The sequence below is a fragment of the Thunnus albacares genome, chromosome 12, assembly GCF_914725855.1.
Source record: "Thunnus albacares chromosome 12, fThuAlb1.1, whole genome shotgun sequence".
Taxonomy (NCBI): Eukaryota; Metazoa; Chordata; class Actinopteri; order Scombriformes; family Scombridae; genus Thunnus; species Thunnus albacares.
Window position 1 is genome coordinate 6,674,675 of NC_058117.1, and position 14,671 is coordinate 6,689,345.

Genomic DNA, 14,671 nt, shown 5'->3' on the forward strand with positions numbered 1-14,671 from the left:
TCTCCCACTCTCCTCATCTGTTACTAGAAAATGAATCATTTGAAAACATGCCAAATGACATTTCAAACTGAGTGTACTGGAGCACCCAATCCTTGTCTACTATTCTGTGAATAAATCTGCAAACAACGATTAGTATGGTCTTCTAAGCAGCATATAGAGAATAATAATTAGCAAAATATGAACAACTTAAAAATATCTGCCTCGATTTTTAAATATAGCCAATGTAGAGAAACCGTGAAAGTGGAAAGGTTTGTTTCATGACTCTCAGGATGATGTCAGTAGATTTATTTGTTGTAGTAGTTGATGTGCCTGAATCTGACCCTTAGAGCTTGTAGAGTGCTTCTTCAGAAAGTATGAAAGGTGCGAAAATCTTTGTTCAAAAAGGGGGGTCTGGGTCACTCAAATGTTACCACTTTCCATGCAAGTTCTCTAAAAATTCTGTTCCCTGCAATTCCTTTCGCATCTGTCTGCCTTCACTGCTGAAACACACTAATCTTTGTAATATCAGAGATGGCGTGATAGAAGTGTGATTAAAAATCTGGACCGAGTTCAACCTTGATAGGAAAACAGTATGTTTAACTTGACTCTTTTGTTGTGGTAGACTTGTTTTTAAGTCAATATATTCACCTTTGATCATCCCTTAAGCCCTTGCAGATAATTGGCTATGCTAATCATTTAGCATACACTATGAATAGTGATAGCACTCCAGTGTTAACTTCACAAAGTGGTTACAGGTGCTGCAGGTAGAACTTTTCTTCCCAACAAAGTCTCTGGTTACGCACAGGCAAGTAATCCTGAGTTCCTAAAAGGGTTCCTGGGTTTCTAACAAATCTCTTGTGACCAGCAGGTGTGAATATGGATATCTTCACTCTGTCTTATACTGGTGACCTGTCCAGGATGTGCCCTGCTTGTCCCCAATGCATGCTGTGATTGGCTCCAGCCCCCCGCCACTCTGGGAGACTATCCAAGGTCACCTACAACCTGCAAGGCAATCGTGGTCATGTGATGGAGGCGGTCAAAGGCACTGGTAGGCTACTTTTTGTAGATTTCCTGCTGCTATGTACTTTAAAACCAGTTACTGTTTTGAAATCCACGGTCAAGGATGATTTCAATGGTCTTCATGAGTTACTATATGATTCAAATTACTGTTCCACAATCTCAGACCTTTCTCTGAAATTCTTTTAATATGCGTGGTACCCAACCAAGTGGAGAAATATCTAATAATGAAAAAAAAGCAGCTCCAAACACAATCATCATTACAATCATTTCACAGTGAATTGTAACCATTTTAAATATTTTCTAATGCAAATCCATGGAATAACATTGTCAAATACACAGCCAGCTATACAAGACAATAATGAAGGTTCCCACTGCTAATAGTGGTAGGCTAGCAGATTAGTTTGCTCGCTACAGTGTTAGCTTGGTTGCCTTGCAGGTCCCCCGGGAGTCTTCCTCACAACTCTGAACAGTTGAGAGAATACTTGGATGGACAGAAACATATGCTATTATTGTGGTATTTAAGTACTGAGGCAATCTTATTCTTGAAAAATAAAACAAATTCAATTACCCTTGACTTTGTATTCTTATATCCTAGACATCTGAAGTCTTCATAGACTTGTGTAATCTTCATATAAATCACCACAACATGCAATTTTAGACACTGTTGGCCAAACATTGACTCGAATCATTTACCTCATGGATTTATTTCATAAAATTGGACAATTTCTTCATCTTAAAAATCTGAATTGTCACTATTGGTAGCCAGAGTGATAAACAGTATTAAAAGTCCATCTCAGAGAAGATACAAAATATTTATATCTGTTAGGTGTTGGCACTGACATTGTAATAAACAGCTTTGTGATGAACAATTTATTCACTAACTTATGATGCTTTTCAATTTGAGTTCAATAAGGGACTATGTTATATGACCCTCTCACTAGTCCACTTATGTGGGAATGATAGATTAGTATTCTGTGTGTGTGTGCATGTGTGTGTTGTCAAGGAGGCAAAGCTATGTGTGCCCCTGTAGCCTTGTTTACCTAACCCAAGGGATTCTGGGTTTTGTCAACTGTCACTGGGTCAGAAGTCAAACTCCACACTCGATACGTCTGGACAGAAACTAAACCAATAATCAAAAAGTTTTAATAAAAGTTCTTTAACATAAAGTGACATGATGCCTCTAATCAGTTGACATAAGAAAAATAAAGACAAACCTTAGAGTATCACCCACAAATCATTGCAGGAAACATGCATGCAGACCTCTGTGTCGAGGGGGCTTTCTCTCCGACATGCCACTCCCTAAACACTCAACTATTAACCTTTTTAGTCCAACGAAAGGGCACGGGAAAAAAATCTTCCTTCTAGAAACTACGGGTGACTCTAAAGCCTCTCAATCATCAGTATCTTCTCATTCACAAAAATGTCTGAAAATAAGTTCAGTTTTCATATTAGTTTTTCATAATAACACCAAAAAGGAAAAGTCATCCGATTTAAATTGATCACCACCATCCACCCTTTTGAATCTCCAATGTAAAACCAATATTGTGGTGATGACGTATCCTGTAAGCTATGTACAATTATACAATGACTGGCAGCATATAAGACTGCAGTTGAAGAACCAGATCTCATCACATGGAGTCATGAGTAATAATCAAACATAGGTTGAGTGCAATTTCAACTTGTCCATGTCCTGCACAGTTTGTGAGGGGTTGTGTGTGTTGTATTTGTCAGCTGGAAAAACTTGCTCTTAGTATAACCTCAGTGGAATATTGTACAATCTCACACACTGAAATATAAGTTGACAAGGCAGGTGAAGAAAAGTGGGCACCTGTAACCAGGCACCAGCAGGAAAACAGATTGTTATATATTATTGTATTCTGATTTCGTTTTGAATAAATGAAAGAAAAGGAAGAAAAATGGGCTATCTGGAGGATAAATAGAGGACAGGAGCTGTACTGGCTTGTTGGGTGTGTCAAAAGTGTTTTGATTCAGAATGGATAAAGATGGTTTCTGTTATCACAAGGAGCTCAGACTGCAGAATTGCTTCTCAGTCTGATTCAGCAAAACATAAAGGTAGAGGACACTGCATGCGTCACCTGTATTCATCATCAGCAGTGGCATATCAAACCTTGTTTTCCTGGGCACCATCAATGATACTAGGGTGGTGTTGCTGGGATGATGCTGCAAGAAACTAAGAACAGAGGGGACTCCTTAAGTACAACATGGTTAAATCACAAACATGCACAGGCAGAATTAATTGAAAACAAATTCCAACAAATAAAATAACTTAGTGATTTAATGTTTTTCATATGAAGTATCTGAAATTTAACACTCTTTACCAGCTTTCAAAAAAGAACATTACGTAAAATTTAGTGGGGCTTTATAAATATTAAAGGTGCACTAAACAATGTTTTTATATCAACATAGGATCAAATGACTAAATGTAATGTGAAAGGTTTTGCTCAAAGTGACAAATACACAGAGAATCATCACCAGACTTTGCAGTTTCCCTCTGCTGTACAGAATGTTTTAGCATCTTTCAGCACATTGTTTTGGTTTTGCAGCGCAAGACTTTACTGTTTTGGTTCGGTTTTACTGTTCTAATCAACCTCATTTCAAACTGCAACAGGAAGCTGTTTTTAGCAAACAAACTAAAAGCACTGATATGTCCACTCTATGCTCCCAGCGCCGAACAGCTAACCTGACGCACCAGATAGTTTGTTGCACAGAACCATCTGAGAAGTTGTCCTTGGAAACTGTTTGGAAAAGGGCAGCCATTTTCAAAAAATACTTTGCAGGTGATTGGATGAACCATCTGTTTATCACCCTCTATTGTCACGGCCGTCACACCTAAACCATGCCTGTTAGCTGCCAGTATTTCCTCATAGGACACTGATTGGTCCGAACCACTGTTGGTTCGGCCACAAGCGCATCAGCACAGCCAAAAGAAACAATTTGTTGGTGCACCTGGTATATAATTACTTACTAATTCATTTGGATGTTTTTCTATTCTTTTGAACAGTTTATGAAATATGACTGATATCTTGATTATCAATAGAACAGTCCAGTTCCGTCACGTCACTGTGTTCAACTGTGGTTCCTCCACTGAGGTAAAGTTTATGCAATACATACAGTACAGTAAAGTTCTTGTTTAACTATTACTGAGTTCTTGATGTCTGATTTACATAAGTTTCGATGCACCATGTGCTTTTGCAAACTCTTATCTCTCTTACCTGTGAAAACGCCACCTGTTTGGTGCTCTGATGTTCAATTACGTAACTACCATCTTTGCTGGCACATGTTTCTTATGGTAATAGAAAGATCTCCATCAAATTATGGCTGCATACCAATAACAACCAAAATGATAGTGAAACTAAAACTGGGGGACCAGCATGATGACAAATGGAACAGAAAACCTGAGCTTCTAAAACTTCAAAGTTTCAAGAAAGTTATACTCACAGAACTGTGACATGTAAAAGCCACATGACCTCATTATAATGCTGTGCAAAAACCATGTTGTCCTTTTTTTGTTTAAGGCATTCTCTTCTTCTCCTAAATTTCTTTCCCCTGCCTTTGTCTCTACGGTCTGTTACCTTTTTGGTGCATTTGATCACTAGTTTTTAGATTTTCAATAACTAATTTTGCATTTGGAATATGCTTTTGTTTATTTTGTTTTAATCTGTAGCATTTCAAGGATATTACATTTTATTTAATTCAAATATACTTTATTATTGAAGCATGTGTTAGAATATCTTGCAGTGTGATTAAGTCTTTGACATCATCACACATGTTTCCTACTTAAACGATTTAGAATTTTTCTGCAAATAAAGTAAGTTTCTGGAGTTATTTTGTGCTGGAGGAGAGGAAGAGAATGGTTGCTGGTGGGAATTCAGGTTCATTCATCTTTTGAGACAGGCTCAGTCAGGAAACTGTACTCAGATCACTTAAGTAAAAGTAGAAATGTTGCATTACAAGTAAAAGTCCAGCATTTGAAATTTTACTTACAGAGGTAAGTACAAGTATCAGCAAAATGTACTTTAAGTATCAAAGTAAAAGTATGCATTACTCACAATACAGAATATCTCCTGCCAGTAGTATAATATGCTATTGGATCATTATTATTGATTTAACATGTAAGTAGCCATTTAATATTGCAGCTAGTCAAGTTGTAGCTAACTTTAAACTGCTGTATATACTGTGGGTAATTTAATCTATAACAATGCATAGTTTTTGATAAATTTCTAATATGATTTGAATGAAAAATCTTAATCTGAAGAATAATTAATAATTGCAGCTGCCAAATAAATGTAGTGGAGTAAAAGCTATGTATAAGTATAAAGTAGCATCAAATGGAAATATTTGAGTTAAATACAAGTACCTCAGATCTGTACTTTTAGAATCTAAGTCTACAGTACATAAATAAATGAACTTATCTACTTCCCACCATAGGCTACTGTTTGTCTGGAAGCTGTCAAAGTCACAAACAGTGTATCACATGGGATATGCTATAGTATAGTAATAGCCTACTGTCCCTATAACTTAATGATATACTATAACTGGTATTTTTATATTCAGATATTCCCATAATGCTCATGACATTAGGCTATCCAAAGTTGCTCTGTCATTGTTGAATCCTTCCACAATTTACTCTTTTTTTTTTTTTTTTTTCATCTCATGGTGACTATGGGGCGTTTTCTGTGTAGAACCACTAATCTGGAATGTGATTGTGTGCTATATGCATTACAGACTGAGCCCTTGACTTAAATGAATGTCACTGCAAAATTTGACCGCCACCCCAAGTCTTTAAACTCCTCACCTCCCTCCTCTCACCCCAGCCTCTGACCATCACCGCGCCGCCCGGCATGCGTCTCTTCCTCTACCGCGTTCCCATAAGCCCTACAATCTGACCGGTCCAAAAACAAGGTAAACCCCTTCATCTGCATGCAAAACCTCCTGAGTGCCATTATCCATTCCTCTGCTTCATCTGTCATCCGTCACAGATTCCCTGTTCTCTTATTTGTGGACGCCCCGAAGCTTCCATCCATCACCGGTGGCATAGGTACTGTGTAGCCCTGGCTACCACACCTGTCTGGAGCATCGCATTTATTCATCCATTCATTATCTTTGCCTTGACTGTTACAGAATTTAATTCGCATTATTATCAAAGCACATTATGTAGCGTGTCTGATGCAATCACGTCGGATGCCGCTGCTTACAAACTACCTGCAAACACACACCACAAAGCCAAATGCACAAGGGTTTCTGTGAGGAAGCGTTGCGGCATGCTCCTATAACAATAGGATGAGCAGCACATGCGTTCATTCCTCCATTGAACATGTGTTGCTTTATAGAGACACTACTAAGCGTCATGTCTAGGTGTGTACTTCTGCCTGGAGCAAACACTGCCTGTAAAATCATCCATTATATCATTATAGCTTAATTATTCTTTATGATGCGTCAGTGGCACTTAAGTTTGGTTTAGATACATAATCAGCATATAATGGCATCATCACTCCAGGATTTTATTTAAATATGAACATGTAGAATTACTCAGGATGGACACTTAATTGCTTTTTGCATACAATTAAGTAGCAATTGAGCCAATCTTCATGGCAAATACACCCGATTTAGTGCGGGTGATACAACAGCAGCAAGTGTTTGTAACTGTGTGTGTGTGGACAGAGAGCCCTCACATGTTGCTGCCCCCAGCCTACTTTGGAGTTAAGAAAGGAGGGGCTTAATGAGCAGTAGCTGGCCCGGCTGTGACCGAAAAGGGAAGGAAGACCACAGTGATGCAACTCCCAATAACCCAATATTGGCGGAAAAAAAAACCTATATGTAAAGTAGACTCACGCCACAAGACGAGAGCTCACATCCACGGTAAGACAGCGCTTTATGAGAGGGATAGGAGGCATGTTGTGCTTTAAGTGGGGTCTCTAACTAAATAATGAGCGTGTGGTCACAGACCATGCGCTGTAATGTGATTATATCCTCTTAAAGGTGAAACTTTATGTGTTCATGCTGAGCCCGTAAGTGTCTCCGAATGACTATCTAGCTATTAGGGAGAGGAAAAAAAAACATTCAACGCGTGTTCAGGAGGTGGCAGGGCGTCATGCTTTCAATAATAGTGGTACCGGGTTGAGTAATTGGTTTTGTGATGCAGAGTGTTATTTAATATGAGCGGGAGAAACACGTGGCACTGGTTGTGGCCTCCCCCTTGTAGTAACTTTAGCGGGTGGCGGTAACGGGGGCGTTTCTGTTTTGACATATATATATTTTTTAAAGCTTGTCATGTTTAGGTGAGTTTTACAGGTGAGATAGAGTCAGTATCATATTTTGCTATAAGACAATTCATCACAAATGATTTTTTGTTGTTGTTGTAGTCTATTCCTAGGATAGAAGTTGTGGTAACTAGCTGTAGCCTGATTGTAGTACTAATTAGAGTTTATAGTGACATTATAACATTATATAACATAGCATTATGTTAATATTATTGTCCAAATTAAAAAAAAAACTAAAAAAAAAACTTAGATTCCAGTATTGTACATGCCAGTATTTCTTTTTAAACATCAGAACATAACTTAATTTTATATTTTTTTAACTTGAGCTGAATTTTTAGATCCAGACTGCATTTTAGCAATATTGGTATACTTTTTTTTTTTTTTTTTTTTTGATGCTTGGGCACTTGAATTTTCAGTTTGAATTTGTGAACACTGAAACAAATACTCAAGGGCAAGTTTTTGAAATTACCTACTGGGAAATTCAAAGATGGGAACTCAAACCATGTAAACTTAAACAGTAAAATATTTAAATGTTAAGTCATTGGTATTGTAATAAAATTTCACAATTAGGTATCCAAATTAAGATCCTTACAGTCTTTCTTTTCTTCCATATAGTGGGACATTTTACAGTCGAAAAATAAACTTGTCAGTGTTCTCCGGTGAACCATCTATGCAATGTTGACACTGTTTCTGAACTACATCAAACATGTCTTTGGCAATTCTGTAGGTCAGTGTCTTGTTACTTATTGGCCGACATACTGTTTATCTGTGATAAGCAACTATCAGCTGACATCTCTTACCCTACTTAATTCATATGTACTCTGTAACATGATACCACAGAAAATTGAATACATACAGTTTATAGTGTTGCTATGATACTGCAAATTAGATACTATAGATTGATTAGCCAATCAACAGACAATTTATTTACAATATTTATAACCGATTAATTGTTTAAATCATTTTAAAATTAGGATAGAATGAAAAGATGCTAGAGGAAAAACTATAAAAATTCTGTGGTTCCAACTTCTCAAATATATTAGGTGGATTTCTTTGTTTAATATAATTGTTAATTCAATATCTGTGGGTATTAGACCATTAGTCAGGCAAAACAAGACAACATGTGTCAACTTGGGCTCTGGAAAAGGTGCATTTGTCACAATTTTTGGGAATTTTATAGACCAAATGGTTAATCTAATAGTTGTTAGTTGCAATATTATTATAGGGTTACTATTACCCTAACCCCTACGCCCACCATTAGATAGGAAAGAAACTGTTCTATATCTTCCACTTGTATTTGTGTAACATACTCAAATTTGGTCGCTGGACTGAATGGTAAAAGTAGGGTATGTCAACAGAAGTTGTGCATGCATGAATAGCAGTAGGCCCAACCCCCAACACATGCACACACCACCCCCTTCCCACCATATCCTTATCCACACACAGGAGTGCCTTTCTTTCATCTGGCAGTAGAGTTTGCTGTTTACTTACCGTATAGAGTCCTCTGGAGGTAACACACATTTTGCGTATGTTGAAAAGACAGGGAAAATCATAACAGACCAGCTAAGCTTATGTATGAGTGTATAGTAACAGTTGTGACAGTAAGGCAGGGGGGCGGGGGCTCTGACAAAATGACAGATGTTTTCAGCTGCACACTCCTTCAGGTGAGTTGGGAGTTAGGGAAAGAGCAGCAGTGCTTACAGTGCAAAATGACATCTGCTTCATGAAATGGGGAAGGTGAGACACAGGTGTGTTTTATACTGTTGCATCGGGGGAAGAGCACCTACCTAGGCAGTGACAAAGGTCTGTTCTGATGTCTTTATTAGAACAGGGATCCTGTTGAACTATAGCTGAGATAATTACTCAAAGAATTTTTAGTAATCAGCAATGAGGCCAATGACATCAGCTGCCAGCTTATTTATCGATAGAAAGCTCCTTTTCTGAGACAATGGAGGGGAAGTGAAGGTGTAGAGGGAAGCTTCACCCTTGGAAAAGTAGTAAAGTGCCTCACTTCAACCTCAGATTAAGGGTATCATCAGATTAAAGATGGTAGTGAAGGTTTGAAAGATATGCAGTACTGAGCTCATTCAAAAAATGTGAGCCTCAGCACCACCATCATCATCACTCTTATCCTTATCTTCAGAGTGATAACTGCAACGTTAAAGGTAGAGTGGAGCTTTCTTGTAAACAAAGTTTCTGTTTATGTTCAGTGTTACTCACCAAAAAGCATTGTGTGTATCCTTTAGGACTAACAATGAGTGTTGAATGAATTTACTTCCTCATAGAACTTCTGCAAAGCCGATTTCTGAAATGTTAACATCCTGCACTGTTAATATCCATGTTTGCTAGCCTGTAGTGTTCCTCTTCAGTGTGCAAAATACTCTGTGACAATTGGGGGGGTCCCGGTGCCAGGGGTGGTACTTCCAAAACAGAATATAGGCATACATCAGCCACTATTGAACTGCAAAAGAAAATGTGCGGTTGTGTTTTTATTGGTCTGTTTATTTATGTGATACAAGGAATGTTTAAGGACTTTTTAAATTTCCTTGAGATAAATAAAGGGCTTTTATTTAGTATATGAATTAGTTCACATTTATTGGACTTTTTAAATATGCAGAGAGGAGCGGCACAGATATCAAATGTATTAATTAGCCTTTTTAAGTTTAAGAGACAAACTCTAACTCACGAAGGACATCTTTCATCAAGTCTAAATCTTCTACTAACCCGGAGTTTGTCAGGTGCTTCCACAAGCCTTTGTATTTCTTTCTCAACATCACTGCAAGATATGCAGACATGCAGCACGCACTGGCGCGTCACGTTAAAGTGATGCGCCAGTGCAGGAAACTTGCTGCAGTAATCTTGCATTCCTTGTTGACTGATTATAGACTGAGTACAACTTTGAGATGAAGTGTAGTTCTAGTGTATGTAATGAATGCAGCTGGTGGTATGTACAGATGGTACAGAAAAGATACAATTTATTATATCACAAATTTTGATGTAAGAGACGCAAAAGATGTACAGTAAAATAGAGGCATTTTACTTTGATTATCCTGTTTAAGTACCTTTTTGTTTTTAATAAATGAATGTGTTAAATAAATATTACTGTTAAGTTTATGTTCATTATTCAGTACAAAGAATGAATAAGGTCCACTGAGAGCATCATGTACAGCGGTGTAATTTGTATCTAATTAATAAGATACAGATATTATTTTGTTAGTTGTTACCAAGGTAAATGGGACAATTAATTCTGTTAATGATTATTTCACTTGACATTCGCCAGCCCAAGCTATCACCACCAACCATCAATAAACAACAAAGCGTGAAACTGTTGGCAGCACTGTGTATCACGTCACTTGCATGATCACGTGCCCCATAGTAGCACTATGGAGCAATATAGCAACCAAATAAGAAAAAATATCAATTAAGCCACTAAAATTTGGCCATGGTTAACAAATAACTAAACTCACAATATGTAATTTCAGCCACTAGGGTTCTCTCAATCAAAACAATAACAAAAGACAGAGTGTGATGACGGTGTGAAGTATTGTTGGATCATGGGAGTTGTCTTAATTGTTAAACAACCAGCTTCTTCGGGTTAGGATTACTTCAGTGTTCATTGTTCAGGATGTTTTTACTGGGAGCCGAATTATCCGCAGAGGTCTCCTCTCCAAAACAAACGGACCCGGTGATTAAAACAGGTGAAAACACTGAATAAAACAGTTTCACGTAAAAAAAAAAATCAGTGTTTCTCTGATGCTGTCTGGCTGGCACCGGACATCTGGTAGGGGCTGTTAACTGAGCTTCTGCTAATGTTTGCTTAGCTTGTTTCTCTGATTACTTAAGATCCAGATGTTCAGTAGGCTTCTACCAGGAGCTGAATTATCCGCAGAGGTCTCCTCTCCAAAAACACATGTGCATGGGGATTAAAACCTTAAAAAATACTGAATAAAGCTATTTCACGTAAAAATGATTGTTTCTCTGACGATGGTCAGTGAGGACTGGACATCCAGGAGTGGCTGCTAGCCGAGCTGCTGCTAACATTTGCCTAGCTTGTTTCTCTGATAACTTAAGATTCAGACATTTGATGACTAAAATCCTTCATCCAGTTAAAAGATATAGTTTAAAAATGACCATTGATCTAAAAAGTTTATCATAAAAATGTGGCTTAAAACCGAATAAAAGTCAATTTATAGCAGTTTCTGTAGAACAACCACAATGCTGACATATTATCTTGTATGCGTATACTCTTTGGTATACGCCATTATGGCAAACAACCACAACACCGGTGTATTATCAAGTATGCTTATACTATTTGGTAGACGCAATTGTAGTGGACAAACACAACACAGACGCATGCATCTTGTACATCTATACCCTTTGGTAGAGGGGGTATGACGCCACTGACAGGCGACCAAATGAAACAGACTGTTAACTTGATTGAAATTACAGATTTCTTTGGGTTTGAAAATTGTTGGAAATATTTGGGATAATGTAAGTATACAACTCAACAAAATATATAAACATTTTAATGCAGAATAGTTACATATTATAGCTTTAAGGATTATGATAAATAAAATGTAGTTTAAGTATGGTTAAAGTTAGGCAACAAAAACAGTATTATGGAAAGATGGTTAACGGATAATAATAGCAAAATTAGTAGTTGGTGTGAAACGGGATGCTAATTTAGTTGCCTACCATCAATTTGGATGCAGCACACACCCATCCATCTCCTTGAACTCCAAACTCTTACTTTTCACCTCACTACTTTTGTAACTGTTACTGAATGTTTGTGCTAGACAAAATCGTATGTTGCAGAATCATTCCATATGAACAAAAATCCTTGAAATTCTTAGATGGCCAATCTTAATCAAGGTATTTGATGGTTGAAGTACCTGTGGTGTCAAAGACGATTTACGGATACTGAAACTGCTATTTCTATAAATAAATTTTACAAAAAGTATAATTCATAAGAAATCTATCGCGTTTGGACTGCAGCTTGTTTGTAATAGCATTTGTTTTGATGGAATTTTCCCATGGCTTTTATCAGACAGTTTTCACAGTAGACCGTCAGATATTTCATTGTTATTTTTGTAAAGTGTTAGTCCAGACATGTCTGGACTTCTGGAATGCCCAGATGCTATGCGACTAGAGCAAAAGAAGAGAGTATGGAGGTTAAGGGACACACACAGTCAAAGGGTTGAGGAAAAAGAAAAGGAGATGAAGGCGCTGCATTGATAATAGCAGTAATAAAAAGACAGTAACACCACCAAGTCAGTTGTAGCGTCAAAGTTTTCAGTTTTTAATAGGCTTTGGTCAGACGTCTCATCTTGTAGTTGAACAAAGTGATTGAAAAGCTCTCTGGTAAATCCCATTGTGGAGAGTGAAGGAGACAAGAAAATGGTGAGAAAGGAAAAGGGTGTCTAAAAGCCATCTATATTCTTCGACCACTAGGGGGCCCCATAGTATAGTTGGGCTTATCTGTTTTGTATTTGTGCAGCAGTTCAGTGCCAACATCTCACAGACCTTTTCATTATAAAATAACATGTGTAAATAGATATCTGCTTCTTGACATCTGTCCATCTGTCAGTCTAGCAATCTCTGGCACTTACATCCCGGACTTGGGCTGTCTGTGATGCGCATCAAACTGTAACCCATCCCCCACTTGCAGTGCGCACAGCACAAGTGCAGGCCAGGGCAGATGAAGAATGGTGAGGAACAGGGGTGCAAAGTGTATTTCTTTCTTTCTTTCTTTGTTCATTTGGTACCTCAAGGCAGAAAATGAGGAAGGGCACCCGCTAAAGATTTTTTTTTTTTTTTTTTTCCTTTGTGACCACCACCCACCAGAGCCTAGAGCGCCACCTTCTGAGTCTCAGGACTCAGGACAAAAAAATCTACACTACAATCAGAAGCAGATCAACTGGGTGGAAAACTACCCAGTCTGGCAACTCTGCCCCTACTCTCCCGCTGCATGTGTGACAGAGCATAACACGATGGCATCTAAGCATAAGCTTCCTCTTGTCAGAACAAGGACAATAAATCACCTGTACAATGAATTGTGGTGCAGCAAACAGGTACATTTGTTTTCTTTACCCTATTGAACATTAATGTTTGAACACAAATTCATGTTACACCTTTTGAATATCCTTTTTAATCTTGAATAATTGTTTATCTTTTATAATAGAGTTTAATAAATCAGAAATCCCACATAACTAAAGCCAAGCCATAAAATAATAATACTACAGTTAAATTAAATACAAATGAGATCAGAAAAGCATGAGAATTGTCCAACATGGGCATTGTATGGCTTACAACATCAATAGGAACAAAATGAATGCATTTGTAGAAAATAAACAAGCACAAACAAAAGTAGTTTCATTTTCCGTGCACAGTTTAGTTATCAAGAACAAGACATGTTCTCATGTCCAAGCCATGCATTTATTTATGAAAAATTGAAAATTTGATCAGTTAAAATGAATTAAATCAGTTCAAACAAATGGGAACAAATGAAAGAGTGGAGGAAAACAGGACATCTTATTACTATGTATTGCTATACATACACCATAGTCACTAAAGGCAAAAACAGATGTTATGTTCTAATTATGATTCGTCTTGTCATAGTTTGTTTGTAGCCACTTTAATTCATAGTAAGGTCCATAATTAAAACATTACTTCTGTGTTGGTAACGTTACGTAAAGCAGAGTACCATTCCTATGGTATTCTGCAGTATATTGTACCTTGTGTAATCATTTGGAGCAGTTATTAAATTGTTGTCCAGAACTATTCAGTCATTGTATTTCTTTTCATGTCCTTTTTTAAAATGTATCAGTAAAGGCCAATTCAGAGAAACACTTAAATAACATACAGTATACACACATAGTTCAAGATGGGAATATGACTTCACTTCATATTCTCATTTGGAGTGAAGGATCCCTTCATTATAGTTACTTTCCAATTTCTGTATCCTAGTTCTATCAAAATCATTTTATCTCAAATTCTTTTATGTGTGGATCTGTCACCCAGCAAAAGACTTCCACCAACTCTGATCAGAATGTCTGTTACCAGTGTAGTAAAAACGTAACAAACCTCATTTTCAAATGAATTCCTACTAAAATGTGTCAGTTTTTAATTAAAACTCATAAAGCAACAACGGCAAAGTCAGTCAGAGTGTTCTATGAGGTAACACTGTAATGACTTACACAGTTGTCAGTCAGTAGTAAACAAGCTTTTGGACTAGCTCGCAAGCAGAAGGGCTAGCTCAGCTATCCTCATCAGTGATCCTCTTTTTGCAGATCGTATCCATTAAGATTCTCCCATGTTAAGCCTAGCTTAGCACAAAGACTGAAAATGGTGGAACAGCTTGTCTGGCTCTGTCAAAGTTGAAAAACAAACCT

The 14,671-nt window shown here is 37.4% G+C and overlaps 1 protein-coding gene across 4 annotated transcripts in view; it reads left to right on the forward strand.

The window, feature by feature from the left end:
- Positions 1–14,671, forward strand: part of slc6a9 (solute carrier family 6 member 9) — a 112,971-nt gene that overhangs the window by 2,456 nt on the left and 95,844 nt on the right. For 2 of the 4 annotated variants that reach the window (XM_044368881.1, XM_044368885.1), the window contains exons 2-4: positions 848–1,027; positions 5,835–5,922; positions 6,682–6,879. The gene's annotated coding sequence lies outside the window, so the exon portion shown is untranslated. The remainder of the gene's footprint in view (positions 1–847; positions 1,028–5,834; positions 5,923–6,681; positions 6,880–14,671) is intronic. The other 2 variants (XM_044368882.1, XM_044368884.1) reach the window with 2 other exon arrangements.